The sequence below is a fragment of the Symphalangus syndactylus genome, chromosome 12 (assembly GCF_028878055.3).
Source record: "Symphalangus syndactylus isolate Jambi chromosome 12, NHGRI_mSymSyn1-v2.1_pri, whole genome shotgun sequence".
Classification (NCBI taxonomy): domain Eukaryota; kingdom Metazoa; phylum Chordata; class Mammalia; order Primates; family Hylobatidae; genus Symphalangus; species Symphalangus syndactylus.
The window spans coordinates 88,870,545-88,894,879 of record NC_072441.2 but is presented as its reverse complement, the minus strand read 5'-3'; the positions used below and the strand labels follow the sequence as shown (position 1 = coordinate 88,894,879).

Genomic DNA, 24,335 nt, shown 5'->3' with positions numbered 1-24,335 from the left:
TTATTGTGTGTATACATTTAGTTTTATTGTAACAAAGAAATCTGTACACTTTTAATGTTTAAAACTGAGCATCATCTTTCCTTTCCAGTGAAACAAAAAGAAAATTTAAAAATAAACATGCCAAAGGAGAAGCCATGTTGTCAAAATGCCCACTTAACCCACCCAAACATCTCTTACCCACCCTTTGATGACTTTCTATAACCTCATTTTTTAAAGGTTTTTTTTTCTTTTTTTAAACAAGAGAAAGTAGACAGATACATGTTGGTAAATGATGGTCCATATTCACATAGAGACACACTGTACTCTCTGAACCCAATATACAGAGAAAGGAAGAAAGAAGCTAGAATTCTATGCACTGCTACATAGGGGTCTGGCACTCTCCAGCTTTCAGCAGAGCAAAGGGAGAAGGTTTTTCTTTTCTCCCACAGAGCTCGGTGGTGTTGATTCCATACAGTTTTTGTTCAGACAGGAAGAGATAAGAATGAATTCTGATGAGAAGGGGGTAGAGAATCTTTTCGCATTGTATTATGCTCAAAGTATTTCCCCCCAAATGAGTTGAAAACCATGGTGTAGAGAAAAGAGACCTCAAGAACAGCGCAACTGGGCACAAGAAGGGAAAAAAAGAAAAAAGACTGCAACTTGCTCCCAGGGATTGGAGAAAATAAAAAAAAAATTGTTCAGAACATCAGTGTTCTGTTAGTCATCTTCTCCTTCATCCTCCTCTCCTTCCTCAACTTCATCATCATCTTCCTCTTCTTCGCCTTCATCCTCATCCCCTTCTTCATCAATATCTTCTAATCCTTCCTCCTCTTCACCATCATCATCATCATGTTGTTCTTCTCCTTCTTCTTCATCATCCACTTTGGGAACCAAGCAGTACTGTTATGGGTTTGGCCAAGTACTATCTGTGATGACCTCTCCTAACTCACCAGCACCTGCATCAGAATGGTCAGTAAAGCAGGTGAAGAAGCTCTCTGGTGCCTCAGGCTGCCTCTTCCTACTGGCTTTATTCTTCATTCGACTTGAACGATTCATTACATCCTTTCAAGATTTCCATTTGATTTCAGTGGACTTTGAAGATGGATTGCCACTCTCATTTAGATGAAATTCTTTGGAGAGAACTTTATTTTCAAAGTAAGGATGTTCATCAAAATAAAAATCTATTCTGTAATCTGATTTAGTATCTTCAAATTATGTCACTTCAACTCTGGTCAAATAATGCAGTGCCTCTTCATCCTCCTCCACAAGCAGTGCAGACACTCGTGGGTGGTTGACAAATGATGTTACCCAAAAATGTGAGATTTGGGCAATCAATGATCAATTCTGACCTCTTCTGAAAAAATGATTGGCAGAGTTCGTTCTATTTCTGTTCTACTTTCAAATTCTCCTCACTGGCTTGTTCATGAAGTCTGTTTCATTTTGTACTTCACCAATGTGTTCAATTGCTGCTTGCTATTCTTTTTCTGAGGTCTCCTCTGCCCGGTTGCAGTTGGAGTTGAGCTCCTTTTTACCGACTTTGGCCATTGGCACAGACTTGGTGCTGCTCAGTCGGAGTCGGGGGCGGGGGGTGGGGTGGCGGTGTGGTGGTGGTGGGGAGAAACGGGAACGGGGAGAGAAGGAATGGGGAAGCGGGTCGGGGATAGGTGGCTTCCCCTCACTCCACATGCGCTGGTGCTCGCTCGGTCAGGCTGCCTCTGCTCCCCGCACTTGCTCGCACGTGCTGCCCTGGCATACGATACATAAAATGTATATAAAAGACAGTATAAGTGTAGTTTTTGTTTGTAATTTTTTTCTCTTATCTGATTTAAAAGACAATTTTATAGAACAATAATTATAAATCTGTGTTAATGACACACATGTATAAAGATGTAATTTGTATGACAATAACAGCAAAAAATGGGGGCAAGAGAAAAAACTGTGTGAGAACAAACTATTATATTATTGCAATTAAGATCATTGTAATCTCCAAAGCAACTATGAAGAAAATAAATACAGTAAAAAAAATGACAAGGGAACTAAGTGTACAGTAGAAAAAATATATTTAATACAAAAGAGGGCACTAATAAAGAAAGAGAAGAACACACACACAAAAAAAAACCTATAGAAAACTAATAGGAAAATGGCAAACATAAATCCTACCTTATCAGAAATTACATTAAATATAAATGGATTAAATGTTACAAATAAAAGGCAGAGGTTATTAGAGTGGATTAAAAAAAATGGGTCCACTATATGTTGTGTACAAAGGACACAGTTTAGATTCAAATACACCTACAGGTTGAAAGTAAAAGGTGGAAAAAGATATATTACGTTATGGAAGCAATAACCAAAAGAGAGCTGGGTTTAGAAACTGAGATCGGTCAAAATATGATTTAAGACAAAAATTGTTGTAAAGACAAAGAAGGACATTTTATAATAATAAGAGTTAATGCATCAAGAAGATATAACAATTATTAACATATATGCACAGAGCCCCAAAATACATGAAGCAAAAACTTACTAATTGAAAGGATAAATAGACAATTCAACAATAATAACTGGAGAGTTCAATATCCCATTTTCAATAATGGATTGAACAACTGGACATAAAATCAACAAGGAAATAGAAGACTTAAACAACATTATAAACCAACTAAACTTAACCAAGGTCTATAGAATACTTTACCCAACAACAGCAGAATATGTGTTTGTTGTTCTCAAATGCACATGGAACATTCTCCATGATAGACTGTATGTTGGGCTATAAAACAAGTCTCAACAAATATGAAACGACTAAAATTACAGAAATGTCAAAAGTATGTTTTTAACCACAATGAAGTGAAATTATAGCTCAATCACAGAAGGATATTTGGAAAATTCATCATCAGGTGCAAATCAAGCTACATACTTCTAAAACTAATGGGTCAAAGAATAAATCATGGGGGAAATTACAAACTACTTTGAGATGAATAAAACTAAAAATATTACATATCAAAAACTTACGAGGTGCAGGAAATCAATGCTTAGAGAAACTTTTATAGCTGTAAATGCCTAAATTAAAACAGAAAGATCTCAAATCAATAATCTAACCTTCTACCTTATGAAACTATAAGCTGGGATTAGTGGCTCATTCTTGTAACCCTAACACTTTGAGAGGCTGAGGCAGGAGGATCACTTGACCTCAGGAGTTCAAGACCAGCAACATAGTGAGTCCTTGTTTCTACAAAAAATTATAAAAAATTAGCCAGGTGTGGTGACTCATGCCTGTAGTCCCGGCTACTTGGGTGGCTGAGGTAGGAGGATTGCTTGAACCTAGGAGATCAAGGCTAGAGTGAGCTGTGATTGTGCCACTGTACTCCAGCCTGAGTGACACAGTGAGACACTGTCTTAAAAAGAAAGAAAGAAAGAAAGAAAGAAAGAAAGAAAGAAAGAAAGAAAATAAACTATAAAAAGAAGAACAAACTAAGTTCATTAAGAAACTATAAAAAGAAGAATAAACTAAGCTCAAAGCAAGCAAGAGGGAGAAAATAATAAAGATAAAAGTGGAAAGAAATGAAAGAGAGAATACAAAAATAAGAGAAAAATAAATTTAAAGGTTGGTTATTTGAAAAGATCAGCAAAACTGACAAATGTTTAGCTAGACTGATAAAATGAAAAATGGAGAAGACTCAAAGGACCAAAATCAAGAATTAAAAGGGGATATTACTATTGACTTTAAAGGAATAAAAATGATTACAAGGGGGATAGTATGAACAATTGTATGGAAATAAATTAGACGAAATGGAAAAATTTCAAGAATCACACAGACTACCGAAACTGACTAGAGAAGACAGATGCAATAGATCAGATAGATAAAGGGAGGGTTCTTGCTTGCAATAGAATGCCAAATATGGAGTGAGGTGCTGAAGTGAAGAAAGTTATTATTTTGCAACTATCACAATTAAGACAGGCTCAGGCAAAAATTATCAATGGATGCTAAATCTCAGAGGAAATTTTGATGAGGAGTAAGATGTCTGCATGGCCTTCCACTGTATGCCAACATATAGTTATTAGTTAAAACCAAAAAAGAAAAAGTAACTCTACAATAGAGAAATCTGGCAATGTGTTGGCAATATGCAATATATTGGCCAGGTGACTAAAATTAACATTATCGATGAGGAGACATCAAGGGTCTCTAGATGTGATACCTTGAGGGTACAACGTCACTTGTGTAGTACCTAGTCTGGGAATGCATAATGTGAATCTAATCATAAGGAAATACCAAAAAACCCCAAGTGAGGAATTTCCTATTTAAAAAGAGAGGCTGTAATCCCAGGACTTTGGGAGGCTGAGGCAGTCAGATCATGAGGTCAGGAGTTTGAGACCAGCCTGACCAACATGGTGAAACCCCGTCTCTGCTAAAAATACAAATACCAAAAAATTAGCTGGGTGTGGTGGTGCATGCCAGCTACTCAGGAGGCTGAGGCAGGAGAATCACTTGAACCTGGGAGGTGGAGATTGCAGTGAGCCGAGATTGCGCCACTGCACTCCAGCCTGGGTTGCAGAGCGAGACTCCGTCTCAAAAAAAAAAAAAAAAAAAAAGAAAGAAAAGAAAGGATGGGAAGATTGCATTCTTCAAATATATCCATGTCATAAAGGAGAAGATGTAGCTGTGGAAATGTTCCAGTTGAAGGATACTAAAGAGATACAACAACTAAATGCAATACCCGATACTGGACTGGATCCTGACCTGGAGGGAAAAATATGGTTACAAAGGGTCAACTGATAAAATTGAAATGCAACCAGTAGGTTAGACAAGAATATTGTTATCAATGTAATATTTACTTAAGTGATAACTATATTGTGGTTGTGGCAGAAATTATCCTAATTCTTTACACTGATGTATTTAAGATAAAGAGCCATGACATATGCAACCTACCTTATAATAGTTCAAACAGAGACAGAGAAAGAGAGAGAGAGAGAGAGAGAGCTAGCTAATATTAAAGCAAAATGGGCAAAACATTACAGAGAGGTATTCACAGTCACAGCCAACTTGTAGCCCCCTCCCTGCAGGATATTTATAAGGGTGTTCTTTGTACAATTATTAATAATAATTTTTTCTTGCAACTCTTTTGACATTATTTTCAAATAAAAAGTTAACTACACAGATTAATGAAAGGTCTGCGATACTTATTTCCCCTTGATGGTCCTTCAAGATGCTGAGGCTCTGTACTGCATTTACCACGTCCTCTTCTTTCCTTGTATAGGCCTCTCCTTTTATAGACCTGTGCGTTCTCAGAGTACGTTATCATTTTCAACCTTGAATTCCCATTGAATCATCTGCCAAAGATGACAGTTTATTTTTCTGTTGATCCAATCAAGAAAAAGAGAAAGCTTCCATGAATAACAAATAGATGGGGACTACAAGTTCTTGTGACTCTGCCGGGCTCTGCCCAATGTGTCTCTTTATTCTGGCTCCCAGGCTACAGGAGCACAGCCTCTGTCGGTCTTGCTATCTCTGGCAGAGGACAGGAACACAGAGCAGAATGACCTCTTTAAAGCCTAGGTTTAATAATGACAACATTTTCATGCTTAAATCCTTCAAGGATAGGCTCGTTGGAGAGCCTACAGGCTTCTACTGATCCTTATGTGGCTTGGTTTCTGTGAATTTCTCCTGTCTAATTTCTAGTTTGGCCCCTCCTTTGCACTGAATGCTGCAACCTTCCTGAACTGCTAGCAATTCCCCGAATTTACTCAATGCCTTTGCTCAAGCTTTTACACTTCCTGGAATCCCCTCCCACTCCTCGTTGGCCTAACAAACTCCCACTCATTTGTTAAGACTCAAACCAATTGTTGCCTCTCCAAAGTCCAAGAACCACTTCTTAGTAATAGGACTCTCTCTCTGGTCCATAATCACCGTTTCCCACCCTCTTTGTGATAGGAATGATTACTACAAAGAAGACTTGGAAATCGTCAGCAGGGAAGCCCATAAAATTTGCATTTCCTAATTTTCTGTAATCTTGGTGGAGGACAAGAAGGAAGTGGCCAGCCCAAGGCCATCTGGCAAATTACCAGCAGGGCTGAGGCTGGAAGTCAAATACACATTCTCCTTTCTTTGTTGATACTACTGGGTACTCCCTGGGGCTTGACCCATTGCCCATCTTATGTTCATAAGTGTCTTCTGGACTCTGTCAAACCCTAGAACACTCAATTTTGCAGGACCTTCTAGGGCGGCAATGTTGGAGGGCTTGTTGGCTCCTAGAGAGAGCACTGGAATGAGCATGTTTGGTTGGTCTTCAAGCTTATACCTAGTACTCAGAACCATATTTCAAGCTTCTGGGAGGTTGCATGGTGTAGGGGAAGGAGCATGACCTTTGGAGCCAGACAGCCTTGAGTTTGAGTTCCAGAACCATCATTTACCAGCTTCAGAACCTCAGGAAAAGTAAACTTTCTAAACCTCAGTTTCTGTATGTGGATGATTTTTAAAATCAGGATTAAATGAGATAACCTCAATAAATCATTCCACATAAGGTCTGCCACACAGTAAGTGCTCAATAAGTATTAGTTGCCTTCCTCTGTCCCAAAATTTCCTCCCTCTCTTCTGGGCTGGCAACTCTAATTTGAATGAATTAAGACAAGATCTCTTAGCCTAAGTTTCCCCAAGTGTAAAATAAAAGGGAAACGATTGTATAACTCATATGACCCAGATCACGGCTTCTTTCTATTTTGCTTTTATCAATCTTCTCTATCAGGTCTGTGCACTAAGCACAAAGGCTGCCCATGGGTGTGACATGAACAACAGAGGTTTTGCTCTCAGAGGAAGTGGAGAGGGGTTGGGAGGTACCTGGGGAAATGCAAATTTCATGGCTAAGTAGGACTTCCCTAGGTCTGCTGACTTCCAAGATGCTTCTGAGGTATAATTCCAGTGATGATGTGAAGATGTGGGGCCAGTTCTACCCCCATCGAAAAAGGCCGCAATCAGTATATTCATTCCACAAACATTTTTAGCACTTGCTGTATGCCAGCCATTGTTAGATTGGGGAACCATGATGATAAATAGAGCATAATGAAACTCAATTAGGATATGGGTGGATTGACCTAAACCCAAGAGGTTTGGTTTCTTGTTACGGCTTTTCAAAAACTAGCCGTATGGTAAGTCCCTTAGAAGTTTTAGTCTCTAAGTATTAGCTTTCTTGGGGTGGAATGAAGGAGTTGAAAATATGACTTCTAAATTTGTTTGCTTTCCTTCAGATTATACTTCTCCTCTCAAAGTCAGCTGTGTGTTTTCAAATAGCCCCTGGAAATCTCCATATGCATGAACCATAAACATTTAAACTGACCATATCTCAAGCCAACAAATAATCTTATACCCTTTGCTCTCAATTTTGCCCCAAAGTTGTCTCCACCTCTTATACTTCCTTTCTTAGAGAATGGCATTGCCATCTACTGGGAAACTAAACTGGAAGTTTAAAGGCCATAGTATATAGGCCACTCTCCTTCACAGCCCACATTCAATTAGTCACCAAACCCTGAAACATCCACCTATGAGATAACTCTCCAATGGACCTCCTTCTCTCCCACCTCATTGCCACTTCTCCAGTTAAGACCCATCATTTCTTCAAATCTGTTCCTAGCCTGTAGGTCTACCTAAATCTCTCTCACACTAAGGCCAAAGTAATCTTTTCTTTTCTTTTCTTTTTTTTTGACAGATTTTCGCTCTTGTTGCCCCAGGCTGGAGTGCAATGGTGCAATCTTGGCTCACTGCAACCTCCGCCTCCCAGGTTCAAGTGATTCTCCTGTCTCAGGCTCCCAAGTAGCGGGATTGCAGGTACATGCTACCAGGCCTGGCTAATTTTTGTATTTTTAGTAGAGATGGGGCTTCATCATATTGGTCAGGCTGGTCTCAAACTCCTGACCTCAGGTGATCTGCCCACCTCAGCCTCCCAAAATGCTGGAATTACAGGTGTGTAATCCCACCATGCCCAGGCAAGGTAATCTTTCTAAAGCAAAAATATGAACAGGTCACTCAGCTGCTTAAAACTTTTGGTGGCTTCCATTAAAGTGTGAATGGCTTTCCAAGAATGTGTTTAATTATTTGTGTGCAAAAAGGAGTTTTGATCAGGTGAAAGGGGAGACACTGCCTCCTATGGGAAGTCCTGGGTTGTGTATCCTTGCAGGAATGAAAGAAAAACAGATCAAAACAATGAGGAAGAGAAGAGAATAGCAAATATTGAGTGTTCACAATATAGCAAATACTGTACTTTATATACACTGCTGTTTTAACACTCAAAAACCATATTAGGTATCTTTGCTCAGGTTTTCAAAAATCATCTGAGATGGAGATTTGTGTGTGGAAAGTTTATGGAGGAGTGCCCATGAAATAATCAATACCTGTGAGGGAGTGAGGGAAGTAAGAGTGAGCAGAGGAAGAAGTTGAGCTGTGCATGCAGTTGCAACAAAGCCCTCAGCTGACTCAGTGAGGAGCCCTGGAGCTGGAATAACTCTCAGAGCTGTTGCAAATTTAGGTGAAAGGGGACTGGACTTTATATCCTTTCATCAACCAATTGGCCCAGTTGTTTGATGTGGGTTCCTCAGGGAAGGAACTGGCTAAGGGCAGTTCCTGGGGAGGAACTCAGCTGAGAGCTGTCAGCCACCAATAATTCCTGCTTGGGGAATGACTGCTTTGGTCTTGAGGGTGAGATCTGAACAGCACATCATAACATCCACTATGTGAGATAACTTGTAGTGCATTATTTTATAGATAAGAAAACTGATTTTCACCAACACCATGACTTATCCAAGGTCGTACAAGTAATGAGTGAAGTCCCTGTGGTTCTAATCCATATTTGTCTTCATGTTCCTTTAGCTACATATAACCATGCAATGATAACCTTTTTTGATGAAGCTAGCAGAAGACAAGAAATAACTAAAATCAGAGCAAAAATAAATGAACCTGAGACAAAAAAAAAACCTCACACAAAGGATCAAAAAAATAAAGTTGGTTGTTTGAAAGGATGAATAAGATTGGTAGACTGATAGCTAGAATAACCAAGAAAAAAAAAAAAGAAAAGATCCCAAATAAGCACAATCCGAAATGACAAAGGTGACATTACAATTAACATTGTAGAAATACGAAAGATCCTCAGAGACCACTATGAACAGCTCTATGCACACAAACTAGAAAATTTAGAGGAAATGGATAAATTCCTAGAAACCCATAATCTCCTAAGATTGATCCAGGAAGAAACTGAAAGTATTAACAGACCAATAATGAGTTGCAAAACTGAATCAGTAATTAAAAAAAAACTACCAACCAAAAAATGCCCAGAACTAGACGGACTCACAGTGGAAATCTACCAGATGTACAAAGAACAGCTGGTACCAATCTTACTAAAACTATTCCAAGAAATTGAGGAGGAGGGATTCTTCCTCAATTCATTCTATAAAGCCAGTATCATCCTGATATCAAAATCTGGCAAGGGCACAACAAATAAAGAAAAGTACAAGTTAATACTCCTGATGAACATAGATGCAAAAACCCTCAACAAAATACTAGCAAACTGAACTCAGCAGCACATCAAAAAGACAACTCATCGGGATTAAGTTGGCTTTACTTCTGGGATGCAGACATAATTCAGCATAAGCAAATCAATAAATGTGATTCACCACATAAACAGAATTAAAAGCAAAAATCATATGATCAACTCAATAAATGCAAAAAAAGCATTCAATAAAATTCAACATCTCTTCATGAGAAAAACCCTCAATAAACTAGGCACTAAAGGAACATACCTCAAAATAATAACAATCCATGACAAAAACCACAGCTAACATCCTATAGAATGGGCAAAATTTGTAAGCATTCCCTTTAAGAACTGGAACAAGACAAGGATGTCCACTCTCACCACTTGTATTCAATATAGTACTGGAAACCCTAGTCAGAACAATCAGGCAAGAAAAAGAAATAAAAGGCATTCAAACAGAAAAAAATAAAGTCAGATTATCTCTGTTCACTGACAACATGATCCTGTACCTAAAAGGCCCTTAAGATTATTCTAAAAGGCTCCTAGACCTGATAAAGAACCTCAATAAAGGTTCAGGATATGAAATCAACATACAAAAATCAGTAGCATTTCTATACACCAATCACATTCAAGCTGAGAACCAAATCAATAACTCAATCCCATTTACAATAGCCACAAAATATAAAGTACCTAAGAATACATTTGACTAATGAGGTGAAAGATCTCTATGAGGAGAGCTACAATACATGGATGACAGAAACCACAGATGAGACAGCAAATGGAAAAACAGTCCATGCTCATGGATTGGAAGAGTCAATATCATTTAAATGACCATGCTTCCCAAAACAATCTATGAATTAACAGAATTCTTATCAAATTACCATCGTTTTTCACAGAAGTAGAAAAAAACAATTCTAAAATTCACATGGAACCAAAAAGAGCCTGGCTAGCCAAAGCAATCCTAAGCAAAAGAACAAAGCCAGAGGTACCACATTACCCAACTTCAAACTATACTACAAGGTCATAGTAACCCAAACAGCATGGTACTGGTACAAAAATGAACACATAGATCAATAGAACAGAACATGAAACCCAAAATAAAGCCATAAACCTACAACCAACTGATCTTTGACAAAGTCGACAAAAGTGAACAATGGGGCAAGGACACTATATTCAATAAATGGTGCTGGGAAAACAGTCTAGTCACGTGCAGAAGAATGAAAGTGAACCCCTACCCCTCCCCATATACAAAAATTAACCCAAGATGAATTAAAGACTTAAGTGTTAGACTTCAAACTATAAAAATACTAGAAGAAAAGCTAGGAAAAACTCTTCTTGACATTAATCTAGGCAAAGAATTTATGACTAATATCTCAAACACAAATACAGCAAAAACAAAAATTGACAAATGGGAGTTAATTAAACTAAAGAGCTCCTGCACAGCAAAAGAAAAAAAAAATCTACAGAGTAAATACAACCTACAGAAAGGGGGAAAATATTTGCAAACTATGCATCCAACAAAGGACTAATATCCAGAATCTGTAAGGAACTTAAGCAAATCAACAAGAAAGAAAAAAATAACCCCATTGTGTTAGTCCATTTTTCATTGCTATGAAAGAATGCCTGAGACTGGGTAATTTATAAAGAAAAGAGGTTTATTTTTTGGCTCATAGTTCTGCAGGCCATACAAATATGGCAGCAGCATCTGGTGAGGCCTCAGGAAGCTTACAATCACAGTGGAAGGTGATGGGGAGCAGGCGTGTCACATGGCAAGAGAGGGAGTGAGAGTGATGCCATGCTCTTTTACACAACCAGCTCTTTCATGAACTCATTATTGTGGGGCAGACACCAAGCCATTCATGAGTGATCTGCCTCTACGACCCAAACACCTCCCACTAGGCTCCACCTCCAACACTGGGAATTAGATTTCAACATTTGGAGGTGAAAAACATCCATTTATATCAACCATTAAGAAGTGGACAAAAGACATGAAGAGATACTTCTCAAAAGAAGACAGCAAGTGGCCAACAAACTTATGAAAAAGGCTCAGTATCACTAATAATCAGAGAAATGCAAATTAAAACCACAATGAAATACCATCTCACACATGCTAGAATGGCTATTCTTAAAAAGTGAAAAAATAACAAATGTTGGCAAGGATGTGGAGAAAAAGGGACACTTATACACTGTTGGTGGGAATGTAAATAAGTTCAACCCCTATGGAAAACAGTATGGAGATTTCTCAAAGTTATTTTAGAACTACCATTTGATTCAGCAATTCCACTACTGGGCATCTACTGAAAGGAAAAGAAGTAGTTTTATCAAAAAGACACCTGTACTCATATGTTTATTGCAGCACTATTCACAATAGCAAAGTCGTGGAATCAACTTAGGTGGCCATCAACAGTGGGGTGGATAAAGAAAATGTGGTATATGTACAAAATGGAATACTATGCAGCTGTAAAAAAGAATGAAATTATGTCTTCTGCAGCAACGTGGATGCAGCTGGAGGCCATTATCCTAAGTAAACTAACACAAAAACAGAAAATTAATGACCACATGTCCTCACTTGCAAGTGGGAGCTAAATAATGGGTACGTAGAGACATAAAGACGGAAACAATAGACAGACACTGGGGACCCCAAGAGTGGGGAGCAAGGGAGTAGGGTAAGGGTTGGAAACTACCTATTGGGTATTATATTCACTATGTGAGTGATGGGTTCAATAGAAGTCCAAACCCCAGCATTGCACAATATACCCATGTAACAAATCTACACTTGCACCCCTTGAATCTAAAATGTAAAAGAAAGAAACTTACTTGGCATAAAAATTTTATTAGCATAAGGTCAAACTTGAAACCCTCAGATTCTATGGGTGGCAGTATAAATTGTCCAAACATTAATCATTCAAGGAAGAGCAGAACTGGGCAATAGTGGAGCCAAATATCTAAGATCCCAAATAGAGAGCCATGAGTCTGTCAAACAGTGGAAGTAAAGTAGGAGGTGGGACTTGACTCTGGAAGCAGGGCTCAGACACAAGACCAAGTTGAGGACTAGCTGAAACAGGGCTGGAGTGGAAGCAGTTTTCCATAAGACTCACCCACCAGTGTACCATGTCAGATTACCATTGCTATGGCAACACTCAGAAATTACTGCCCCTTTCCATGGCAATAACCCAACAACCAGGAAGTTACCACCCTTTTCCTAAAAATTTCTGCATAAGTTGCCCCTTAATTTGCATATAATTAAAAGTGGATATAAATGTGAGTGCATAAGTGCCTCTGACCTGCTACTCTGGGCACACAGCCTATGGGGTAGCCTTGCTCTGCAAGGAACAGTATATGTCCTGCTGCTGCACACTGTCACTTCATAAAAGTTGTTGTCTGACACCACCAGCTCACCCTTGAATTCTTTCTTGGGCCAAGCCAAGAGCCCTCCTGGGCTAAGCCCTAATTTTGGATCTCACCTGTCTTGCATCAGAAATATCAGGGCCTGTGGAACCTCAGTGTATAACTCAGGATAAGAAGAGCAGAATTATGCTTACAGCAGGCCCCTGAGGAGTCTGTTTTTTGACCTGGGCCAGTGGCAAGAAATCTCCTGGGATCTAGACAGGTCAAGGGGCGGAAAGGAGTGGGGAGAAAGAGAGAGCAGTTTCTAAGAAGACGGGAAAGACTAAAGGAAGTCAAGAGTCAAAAATTCTTAATGATAAGTAGATTAGGACATGGGGCAAGAACTTAGAAGGAATGTCATAAAGGGAGGGCATAGGACTGCCGCTATTCTCTTTCCCTGGTCTCTCCTTATCTGGCCTTCTTGCCCCTAGATATGAAGGACTCTGATAATGGCCTTGCTAAATAGCATGTATACTGGGCCAGTGTGGTAAGAGGCAGTAGAGATTATATCCAAGTGCTGCATCTGCTATTTATTCACTCAGTGACCTCAAGCAAGTTATTTAACTCTAAGCTTCAGTTTCCTCATCTGTGAATTACCTGTGGATAATAGTAAGGTTAAACCTGCTGCTGAGCTCTTGGAAAAGTTCAGCTGTACTGCTGTAGAATTCTCATCTTCTTGTAGTCCCATGACATACCATACTTCTGTGAGCAAGCCAAATTAAGGACCCATGTTCTTAAAATAGATTCTCGTGTTTTAAAGAGTTCAGTAAACAATATAGGAAGCAACGGCAATTGCTTGTCTTTCTCCCAGCCCTCTGTTCCAGGGAAGGGTTTTCTCATGGAGTGGGAGTCTCCTCCAGGAGAAATAGTAGATGTTCTAAGCTGCAGGGGAAATGTCTCCACAGAAACTTTTGCTGGAGGTTCTGGCTGGAGGGAAATCCAAGAAGGACGGCTGGGTCTTAAAATGCCATCTGAGCATGCAGCACAATATCCCAGCTAGTTGGGGCCCAGACAAGACCAGAGTTCATTTTAATAGTCTTTATCCAGGTTCTGTCATCAGCACTGGGCACCATGAGCCATCCTTCTTAAAGACAAATACAACAGAAAAAGAGGCTGCCTCTTAACTGACTTATTCACCCCTAGGAAAATTTCTTAAGATGAAACATACTCCTTGTTGTTTTAACTCTGTTGTCTTGCTCAACAAAGCAAAATTTAGAAACAATAAAACTAAAGAAGGAAGTGTCTATCTCTGAGTATGATCTTTACTTCTTTTACTCCATAGAACGCTTTTTAAAATTTGACATTTTAAACAATCTCATGATCTTCATTTGTTCTTTTTTCAAGGAGAGATAATGAACACAATGTTCTTTAAGAAACTGTTCTTCATTAAACTAGGCAACAACATGTGAGTCATTGTAACGTATTATGTTAAATTTAAAAAAATACAAAACTATGTGCAACCCAGTGACTGTAGTTATAAATGTTCTTCTGGAATGAATAGCCCACTGAGGTAAGAAAAAACTTCACTTAAGCCGCTGCTTAGTAAAAGGCACTCGGTGTCTATCCCAGGCACCAGCATCTTAACTGTAATTATTATTTGAGATTAGCCTAACTATCAGATGTTTACTTATGATGATACCCAGAGGCATTTTTTACTTGAAACTGTATAATAAAGCAAAAAGATAAATTGAAGTGACCAAGCCCGCCATACAGTATGAGAACCTCAGAGGTATTTTAGACAATGAAAATAAACACTAACTGCATTTACTGTACTCTGTGATTCTAGTATTGTCTTCCAATCCCTCCACACGTGGATTCTGTGAAACTGCATCAGGTGTGGCCAAGGGTTCAGTTCACATTTTCATTCTGTTTCACATTTTCTGTTCTGATTCATAGTCTACATATATAACTCTTCCTGTTACATATTATACACTGATATTTTCTTTATGAAATGTGATAGTGTATGCTGAGAAATTTCAATTCTTTTATAACAGGACTTTAAAACACTTATCACATCAAATGCATCGCTCTGTCTTCACTTGCTAAAAGGTCTTAATAGTCTATAGTGTGTTTTTGTCCCTAATTTATGTTGCAAAGTTATTGCTGCCTCCAATAGAGATGCCCAGGAAAGATATTCATTTGTAGGGTGCCTGAAGCATTCTGCTCCATGTCTCTGAGGAGTGTCCTTGATCTTGACCACACAGTAGAACTTCCTGTGCATCCCCAGCTGCAGCTTTATGGGGTTCATCATTTAATTAATCATGACCACCTCAGGAAACAATAAAAAGTGATAGACACCAAATGCAAAATGGCTTTCACAGGTCAGGCGCTGCAGTGAACATCTTACTTGTATTTATGCCATTTACTTCTCCCAACAATCCTATGAGATTTTTTTTCATCTTAACTCTGTTACTGATGAGGCAAGCATGGCTTAGAGAGATTAAATAACTTGCCTAAGGTGGGATGATTTATAAATAACAGAATAGGGATGTGGGCCCAGGACTATCTGACCATGTAGCCAGAGTTCTAAACTCGTCTGCTGCCTTATAAAGAAAGGTTTGGAAAATTGCAAACTTGAAAGCAGTTGTGATGGTTAAAAAATGATGGCAGATTTTCCTTTCTTTTTTCTTTCTTTTTAAATTTTTTTACAGGGTCTCATTATGTCACCCAGGCTGGAGTGCGTGGCACAAACATAGCTCACTGTAATCTTGAACTTCTGGGCTCAAGCAATCCTCCCATCTCAGCCTCCTAAGTAGCTGGGACTACAGGCATGCACCACCATGCTTGGCTAATTAAAAAAAAATTTTTTTTTGTAGAGCTGGGGTCTCATTATGTTGCCCAGGCTGATCCTAAACTCTTGGCCTCAAATAATCCTTCTGCTTTGGCCTCCCAAAGTGTTAGGATTACAGGCATAAGCCACTATACCTGGATCACATTTTATTTTCTTTCTTTTACAGACATTTCCTTCAGTGCTATATTACATTTGTGATTTTTAAAAGAGGAGATGAATATTAGGGTTCTCCAGAGAAACAGAATCAACAGGATATATATACATAAAAAGATTTATTATGAGGAATTGGCTCATGTGATTATGGAGACTGAGAAATTTCATGACCTGCTGTCTGCAAGCTGGAGATCCAGGAAAGCCAGTGGTGTAATTCCAGTTCGAGTTTGAAGGCCTGAGAACCAGGGGAGCTGACGGTGTAAATCCCAGTACAAGGGCTCAACAGGTAGGTGGGAAGCAAAAGGGACAAAGTCCTCCTTCTGCCTTTTTGTTCTAGTCAGGCCCTCAGTGAATTGGATGATGCCCACCACATTGAGGAGGGCAATCTACTTTCCTGAGTCCACGATTCAAATGCTAATCTCATCCAGAACACCTTCACAGACACATTCAGAAATAATGTTTAATCTGGCCACTTCATAATGCCATCTAGTTGACACATAAAATTAACCATTGGAGGATGGAACCCTAATGTCAAAAAAAGACTACAATTCCCAAATATTTTTCTCTTAACTAGCAGTGTTATCTGATAAAGTCATTAAGTGGTAGACAATTAGATTTGTTACTTCTTGTAAATATATATATATATATATATATATATATATATATATATATATATATCATTAAAGGATGTTTAGAGTCACTATATTTTAAACCAATGGAACGGTTTTCTCATGGTCAGTGCTGGGGCAGGCAGGTAGATGGAGAAGAGGTGGGTGGATGGAGAAGAGGCAAGTGGATGGAGAAGTAGGTGGATTGGGCTTCCACCACTGGGCTTCATCTGGATTTACTCTCCACAATTCACCTCTCTCTCTCCAGTGGTCCCAGTTAGAATCCTTCACTGAAGATTTCTACCCTATAGCTAGCTTTTCCAAGCAGCTTAAGTGTCCTAGCTCTCCCCTCTTTCCTGGACTTACTTCAGGTCAGCACACCTCTTTGGTGTGACGGTGCAGGAATCGCTGCTCTGGACTGCATAAATGGCCCATGAGTATCTCAGAGGGTCATTAAATGACTTCATGGAGCACACAGCCCCCATTTCCCCAGCTGTCTCTGTTTCTCAGGTAGGTGACTGGTTAGTTAAGGACCAGAACTATTCAAAGACAGAAATGAATTCTGCTTCTGATAGTGGTTATCCAGGGTTTCCAGGGTACTTTGCAAATTATCCTCATATCTACCACTCTGTCTAAGAATGCAGACCAGGGTTATGGGAGGCAGTTTTTGGAGCACAGAAAAGATCTGAGGCTGGTGACTCAATAGCCACTGTCACCAGTTCCTGAATCCTATTCCTTCCTAGAAGGAGTAGAGTGGCATGGGCATTTCCCTTTCTTTAACAATGTATGCCAGTAAAAAGCAGGCTAGCAAATTACATGACTGCCGCATGAGGTCATTTGAAAGGTAGGAGGAAGCACCTCAGTCCTACCAAGAATGCTTCTAAAAATGCTGCAGAGAGAGTCTGTGAAGCAGTGACTCTTTCTCAGTCACAGTCACCCCTTAAGGGACATGAAGAATTCAGAGTCAGTTCAGCGCAGGCCCCAGGAAGGGAGGGATCCCCACATATTGGGTCTGGGGTCTGGAAGGATGGAGGAGCATCAGTGGAAATGACAGCAGTTTGGAGAGGAAGTCCTCAGACGGCAAAGACCCTCAGATATCTCTCCACTTCCAGACTCCAGTTCCCTAAAGCAGGTCTGAACTGCTGAAGGAGGTACTGATGTGAGACACCTGGTGAGGGCCTTGCAGTGGGCAATCCCAGCACCACAGACATGATATGGGGAAGAAGGTACTGCCAGTGGGACTTTCAGCTCTCCTCCCCAGGCCTTGTCACTCAGCTCATCCATCTGGCCAGGGAGCTGATGGCAGGCATGAACATTCAGCGTAAAGGAGCTGAGTAGAGCCTGGGCCTGGATCTGGGCTAGAGCCACTTCAAAGCCCAGTTATCTCTCCACTCTCCCCTCAACCCTGACAGCCCCAGTGCCACAACAGTGCTATCTGGTTGACTAGTCTGCTCAGCCTCCATGTCAGCCATCTGCCCTGTGGGCTTCCTCATCTCACCCAGTAGGGCGGACCCCAGGGTGTTTTTTCCCAGTGCTTTCCCCAGGCCAGTTTTAGACTCTTCAGTCAGGTCTACTAGGAGAGGTTTCGGAGTTTGGGGGAATTCTGCATTTTCATTTTGGTTTTGCAGGTTTTTTTTTTTCCTTATCCAGATAAATGTGCTCATCACGAGCTCCATGTGGCCAGGTGATCTGGCCTTAGTGGCCCTTATCTGTGGGGTCAGTTCATGCTATAGGGGACCTCTGGTCAGAGGCTGTGATGATGACGACTTTGGCTGGGAAGCCAAGACACTCAGGAGCAGTCCAGACCAGACACTGTCAGGCAGGTGACTTTGGCACCCGTAGCCACAGTGTCAGGAGAGAGACTGGCAAGTCTTAGGGACACACTTAAGAGTTTAAGAGGTAGGAGATGGCTTCGATGCATAACCCACTTGAAGTTTTTTGGGGAAGGCTATTTTCTACGGAAATACAGTCCTCCTCGTTCTCGGGTTGGGGCTCTGCATCACCAAAGGGAAAGAATGGTGCTGAGCCACAGACACGGGAGGCCAGGACGGGAAATAGTGCTCACCTAGGATTCTCCTACTGCCCACGCTGTGGCCTGTGCCAGAAGGAATGTTTCACAGATAATGAGCCATTGGCCAACACAAGCCTGAAGACTGGCTAAGATTCTTGCTTGGTGAAGGGGTGGCCTGCCCCTCCACACCTGTGGACGTTTCTCATCTGGTGGAACTTGAGAAGACTTGTCTGGTGGAACTTGAGAGACTTGAGAAAAGAGACACAGAGACAAAGTATAGAGAAAGAAAAGTGGGCCCAGGGGACCGGTGCTCAGCATACGGAGGACCCGAGCCAGTCTCTGAGTTCCCTTAGTATTTATTGATCATTATCATGTGTTTTTCGGAGAGGGGGATGTGGCAGGACAATAGGGTAATAGTGGAGAGAGGGTCAGCAGGAAAACATGTGAACAAATGTCTCTGCATCATAAACAAGATAAAGAAAAAAGCGCTGTGCTTTTGAGGGGCATATACATAAACATCTCAATGCCTTAAAGAGCAGTATTGCCTCCAGCATGTCTCACCTCCAGCCCTAAGGCGGTTTTCTCCTATCTCAGTAGATGGAATATACAATCAGGTTTTACACCGAGACATTCCATTGCCCAGGGAGGAGCAGGAGACAGATTCCTTCCTCTTATCTCAACTGCAAAGAGGCATTCCTTCCTCTTTTACTAATCCTCCTCGGCATAGACCCTTTACAGGTGTCAGGCTGGGGGACGGTCAGGTCTTTCCCTTCCCACGAGGCCATATTTCAGACTATCACGTGGGGAGAAACCTTGGACAATACCTGGCTTTCCTAGGCAGAGGTCCCTGTGGCCTTCCGCAGTGTATTGTGTCTCTGAGTACTTGAGAGTAGGGAGTGGTGATGACTTTTAACAAGCATGCTGCCTTCAAGCATTTGTTTAACAAAGCACATCCTACATAGCCCTTAATCCATTTAACCTTGAGTTGACACAGCACATGTTTCAGTGAGCACAGGGTTGGGGCTAGGGTTACAGATTAACAGCATTTCAAGGCAGAAGAATTTCTCTTAGTACAGAACAAAATGGAGTCTCTTATGTCTACTTCTTTCTGCACGGACACAGTAACAATCTGATCTCTCTTTCTTTTCCCCACACTTGGTATAATGCAAGTGGTATGGTGAATGAATAGAGCACAGACTCTGGAGTCAGATAATCCAGGGTTTGAATCCAACTCTTGCATTTTTTTTTGGCTCTGAGCCATTGAGCAAGTAGTTATTTAGCAGCACTATACTTAAATTTGTAAAATAGGGATAATTATTCCTGCTTCTTACTGCTACCAAGATTAATGAAATAAGACTGTGGAAACCCCAGGCATCCAGAGAGTTCAATTAGCAAGATTTCCTTCCTCCTTATTCTCTTGAGTATTCACGGTGATAAATACTCACCAGGAAAAAGGAAAGAGCTCTGATCAGTGTCAGGATTCCCAAGTTTGGTCCAGATCCTGCCTCACAAACGCCACCAGCTCCTTCGCAGGGCTGTTAGGAGGATCAAATAAGGTCGTGAATGTGAAGGCTTTTGAAAATGGCTTTGTAACTACAAGGCACTATCATCTGTGTATCTTCTGTTGTTGGTCTGTTGACATCTGCTCTTAATAGCTGAAGGAAGCAGCTCAGTATACTAAATGTACTAACTGCAAATCTCTGGTTAGTCATATTGCCCCTCAGGTCCTGTATTAGTTTCCTGTGGCTGCTGTAAAAAATTATCACAAACCTGATGACTTAAAACAACAGAAATTCATTCTCCCACTGTTCTGTAGGCCCAAGGTCTAAAATTAACATATTGGCAGGGCCTGCTCCTTCTGAAAGCTCCAGGGGAGAATCTTTCTCTGCCTCTTCCAGTGTCTGGTGGTCTCTGATGTTCCTTGAATTGTGGTTGCATAGCTCTAGTCTCTGCTCTGTCTTTTCACATGGCCATCTTCTTTGTGTCTCTGTGTGTCCTTTTTCTATTTCTTATAAAGATGCACTACTCTCATTGGATTTGGGGATCACTCTGATTCACCCAGTATAATCTCATCTCAATTCTTACCTTAATTACATGTGAAAGATCCTGATTCCAAATAAGGCCACATTCTGACGTTCCAGGTGAAGAAGAATTTGGGGGCAGGGAGGACTCTATATAGAATCCGCTCTAGAACCTCAGAACCTTCATCTAAACCATTTCTGACCCTCATTCAATGTATGTTTTTATTTAGCTCTAGATTGCACCAAACAGGAAAACTCTTCAAGTAGTGCCTAGCATTAGCTCAGTTATCTGTGCAGAGGGGATCCAGGAGATCAGAGTGGAGAGGCCTCATGGAGAGGCTAGAGAAGGTCTAATTCTGGAAATGAGAGGAAGGGCAAAGTAAACAAGAGAATAAGTGTCTGTCTTTGAGAGAGAAAGGTTTGACATGAATAGACAGCATGCATTCCAGGAGCCGTGCAGCTTGAGGAGAGAACACCAGTCTTGAAATCAGACCTGGATCATTTGTTTCCCATTTTTACAGGATCCCAATATTCTCACATCATTTAGTTGTTTCAACTGATATTTTATGAATACGTAGGCAGTATGCCATTCACTCCATCATTTGGATTCTCAGTTATTGTAACAGTGATGTGTTGGTAAATGGTTAAACGCCAGATCTCTGAAAAATAATGTATGCATATACGTAAATGAGTTTGTTATAAATTTCGCTTATATGAAGAATGTGTAACACGCAATTTATAAAATATAATTTATTGTATTTTAATAAAATGTACAATCCCCTTTATTGTAAATTTCATATAGCCACAGATCTCACAGGCTGCTTGCTTTCATATTGGCTTAATTCATATCCACAGCTGAACTGTGGTTACAAGTGACAAAGGAATGTAGTTCCAACATAAATGTTGGTTAATGTCTTTTTTGAAGTTAAAGAAATGTGAAACAACAAAAATATACGTTGAAACATCCCTTGCTCATCAGTGACACTAGTGACTTTTTGCTGAATCAGATGATAGTTTTTGAATACAGGAAAAATGTTTCCTCAATTTTTTATGCTAATCCCAATGTAAGGGCCATAGTCATGGCACATGTTTAAGTTTACTCTGCATCGTTATGTTTTCTCTATTACTTTCTTACATTTAGACAATCAACAAAACAATAAAGTTCTGATTTATATTGCTTGCTGATTTCCATGGCATAAACTCTCACCATGGCCAGTTTCAAGCTCCCAACCTTATGCCATTTAATGCAGAGTAGGGAAGACAGGTCCAGAAGCACCAATGATCCAGTATTTAATTTCCACTGTAGACACATAAGAGATGTCAATTACCTCAAGAACATAGATATCAATAAAATCATAAAATTATTAAGAAACAATGAGCTTTGAGATTTTATTCCCTCTGTTTAATATAATTTATTTAGTTGTGAAGTTTTTTTTAAAGGCAGGGTTTTGCTCTGTTGCCCAGGCTGGAGTGCAGTGGCTATTCACAGGTGTATTAGTCCATTCTCACACTGCTATAAAGATACTACCCAAGACTGGGTAATTTATAAAGGAAAAAAGTTTAATTGACTTGTAGTTCCACATGGCTAAGGAGGCCCCAGGAAACTTACAATCATGGCAGAAGGCAAAGGAGAAGCAAGGACCTTCTTCACATCACAGTAGGAGAGAGAAGAGCAGTCAAGAGCAGAAAATACTGCCTTCCAAAACCATCCGATCTTGTGAGAACTCACTCACTGTCTTAAGACCAGCATGGAGGGGAAACTGCCCCCACGATCAAATCACCTCCCACCTTGTCCCTTTCTCAACACTTGGGCATTATGGGGATCACAATTCGAGATAAGATTTGGGTGGTGACACAGCGGCAAATCACATCAACAGGCGTGATCATGATAGTCTGTTTTCACACTGCTATAAAGATACTACAGTCTCAAACTCTTGGGCTCAAGGGATCCTCATGCTTCAGCTTCTCAAGTAGCTGGGACTATAGGCATGTACCACCATGCCCAGCTTAACTGTAAGTTTATATAATTTAATTGAATTTTATATGTTTAATAATGGCCATGTTCATCAAGCACCTCACAAGATTCCTGAACACTATTTTTCATTTTTATTTTAAAAAATTGTTTGTAGACATGAGGTCTTGCTCTATTGCCCAGACTATTTTCAAACTCTTGACCTCAAAGGCTCTCCCACCTAGGCCTCCACAAGTGGTGGGGTTACAGGCGTGCCACTGTGCCCATCCAGATTCCTGAAAATTTAACAATTTTATGAGTTGGTACATGCTGACTCAAGTACACACCACTGGGAATAGTTGTGAGGAGGACAGTTGAGTGCTGGGGAAAGGAAGGAAGAAAACAGTGAGGATAAAGTTCACATATCTCACCAGGTTTTATTACCTGATCCTCATGGGGAGGCCCATCAGAGAGTGCCTATGACCTGTTACAGTGGACTCTAAAAACACTTCCCTATTCTTTCAAGTCTCCCTGTGAGCATTGGTTACACTTCCAGTATCCCATTCTTATAGTTTAACTCATGAAACAGGCCAGGATCCTCCTTCTGCCAATACTAGTTCCTTCTCCTCAATGAAAATTTAGACACGAACTCCAAAATAAAGGCAACTCCCAGAATACAACACAGCCCCAGTTAAATTAAAATGGCTTTTATCCAAAAGACAGGCAATAACAAATGCTGACAAGGATGTGGAGAAAATGTACCCTTGTATGCTGCTGTTGGGAATATAAGTTAGTACAACCACTGTGGAGAATGGTTTGAAGGTTCCTCAAAAAACTGAAAATAGAGCTACCATATGATCCACAATCTCACTGCTAGATATACACCTAAAAGAAAAGAAATCAGTATATTGAAGAGATATCTGTACTCCCATGTTTGTTACAGCACTATTCACAATAGCCAAGGTTGGAAGCAACCTAAGTGTCTATCACAGATGAGTGGATAAAGAAAATGTGGTACATATACACAATGGAGTACTATTCAGCTAAAAAAGAATTAGATCCTGTCATTCACAATGACATGGATGGAACTGAAGATCATTATGTTAAGTGAAATAAGCCAGGCACAGACAGACAAACTTTGCATGTTCTCACTTGCTTGTGGGAGGTAAAAATTAAAACAATTGAACTTGTGGACCTAGAGAGTAGGAGGATGGTTACCAGAGGCTGAAGGGTAGTGGCGGTTGGGGAAGAAGTGGGGAGGGTTAATGGGTACAAAAAAATAGAAAGAATGAATAAGAACTAGTATTTGATATAACACAACAGTGTGACTATAGTCAATAATAATTTAATTGTACATTTAAAAATAACTAAAAGTATAATTGCATTGTTTGTAACACAAAGGATAAATATTTGAGGTGACGGATATCGCATTTACCCTGTGTGATTATTACATATTGCATGCCTCTATCAACATAATCTCATATACCCCATACATCTATATATATATATACCTACTATGTACCCACAGACGTTAAAAATTAGAGAAAAACACACACACACACAACAAGGAGACTGAGCTGGAAGGATGGAGCTCTGGGATAGATTTGTCCTACATCCCTGCCTGGGAGGGAATCCACACACATGCAAGAAGACAAACTAGGACCATGGGCTACTAAATTATACCACATTGCACTCATCGGGGTCACAGGGTTTCTTCCAAGCGACCCGCACTTGCCCATCCCATCTCTCTGTGACAATGGCACCTGCACCAGACTGCATGTTGAGGTGTCATCTGAAATTATGAAATAAAACAGAAGTAAGAGGTCTATTAGCTCATCAAAACGCAGTTATCTAAGTTCAGCTGTGAACTGCCAAATTTGAGGAGTGATCCGACCAAATATCTTTTCTTTGCAATCCAAGAAGACTTACCG

The 24,335-nt window shown here is 40.2% G+C and overlaps 1 pseudogene; it reads right to left on the bottom strand.

Moving 5' to 3' along the window:
* On the bottom strand, positions 1-23,988 carry LOC134734451 (protein SET-like; annotated as a pseudogene).
* Positions 23,989-24,335: the final 347 nt, after the last annotated feature.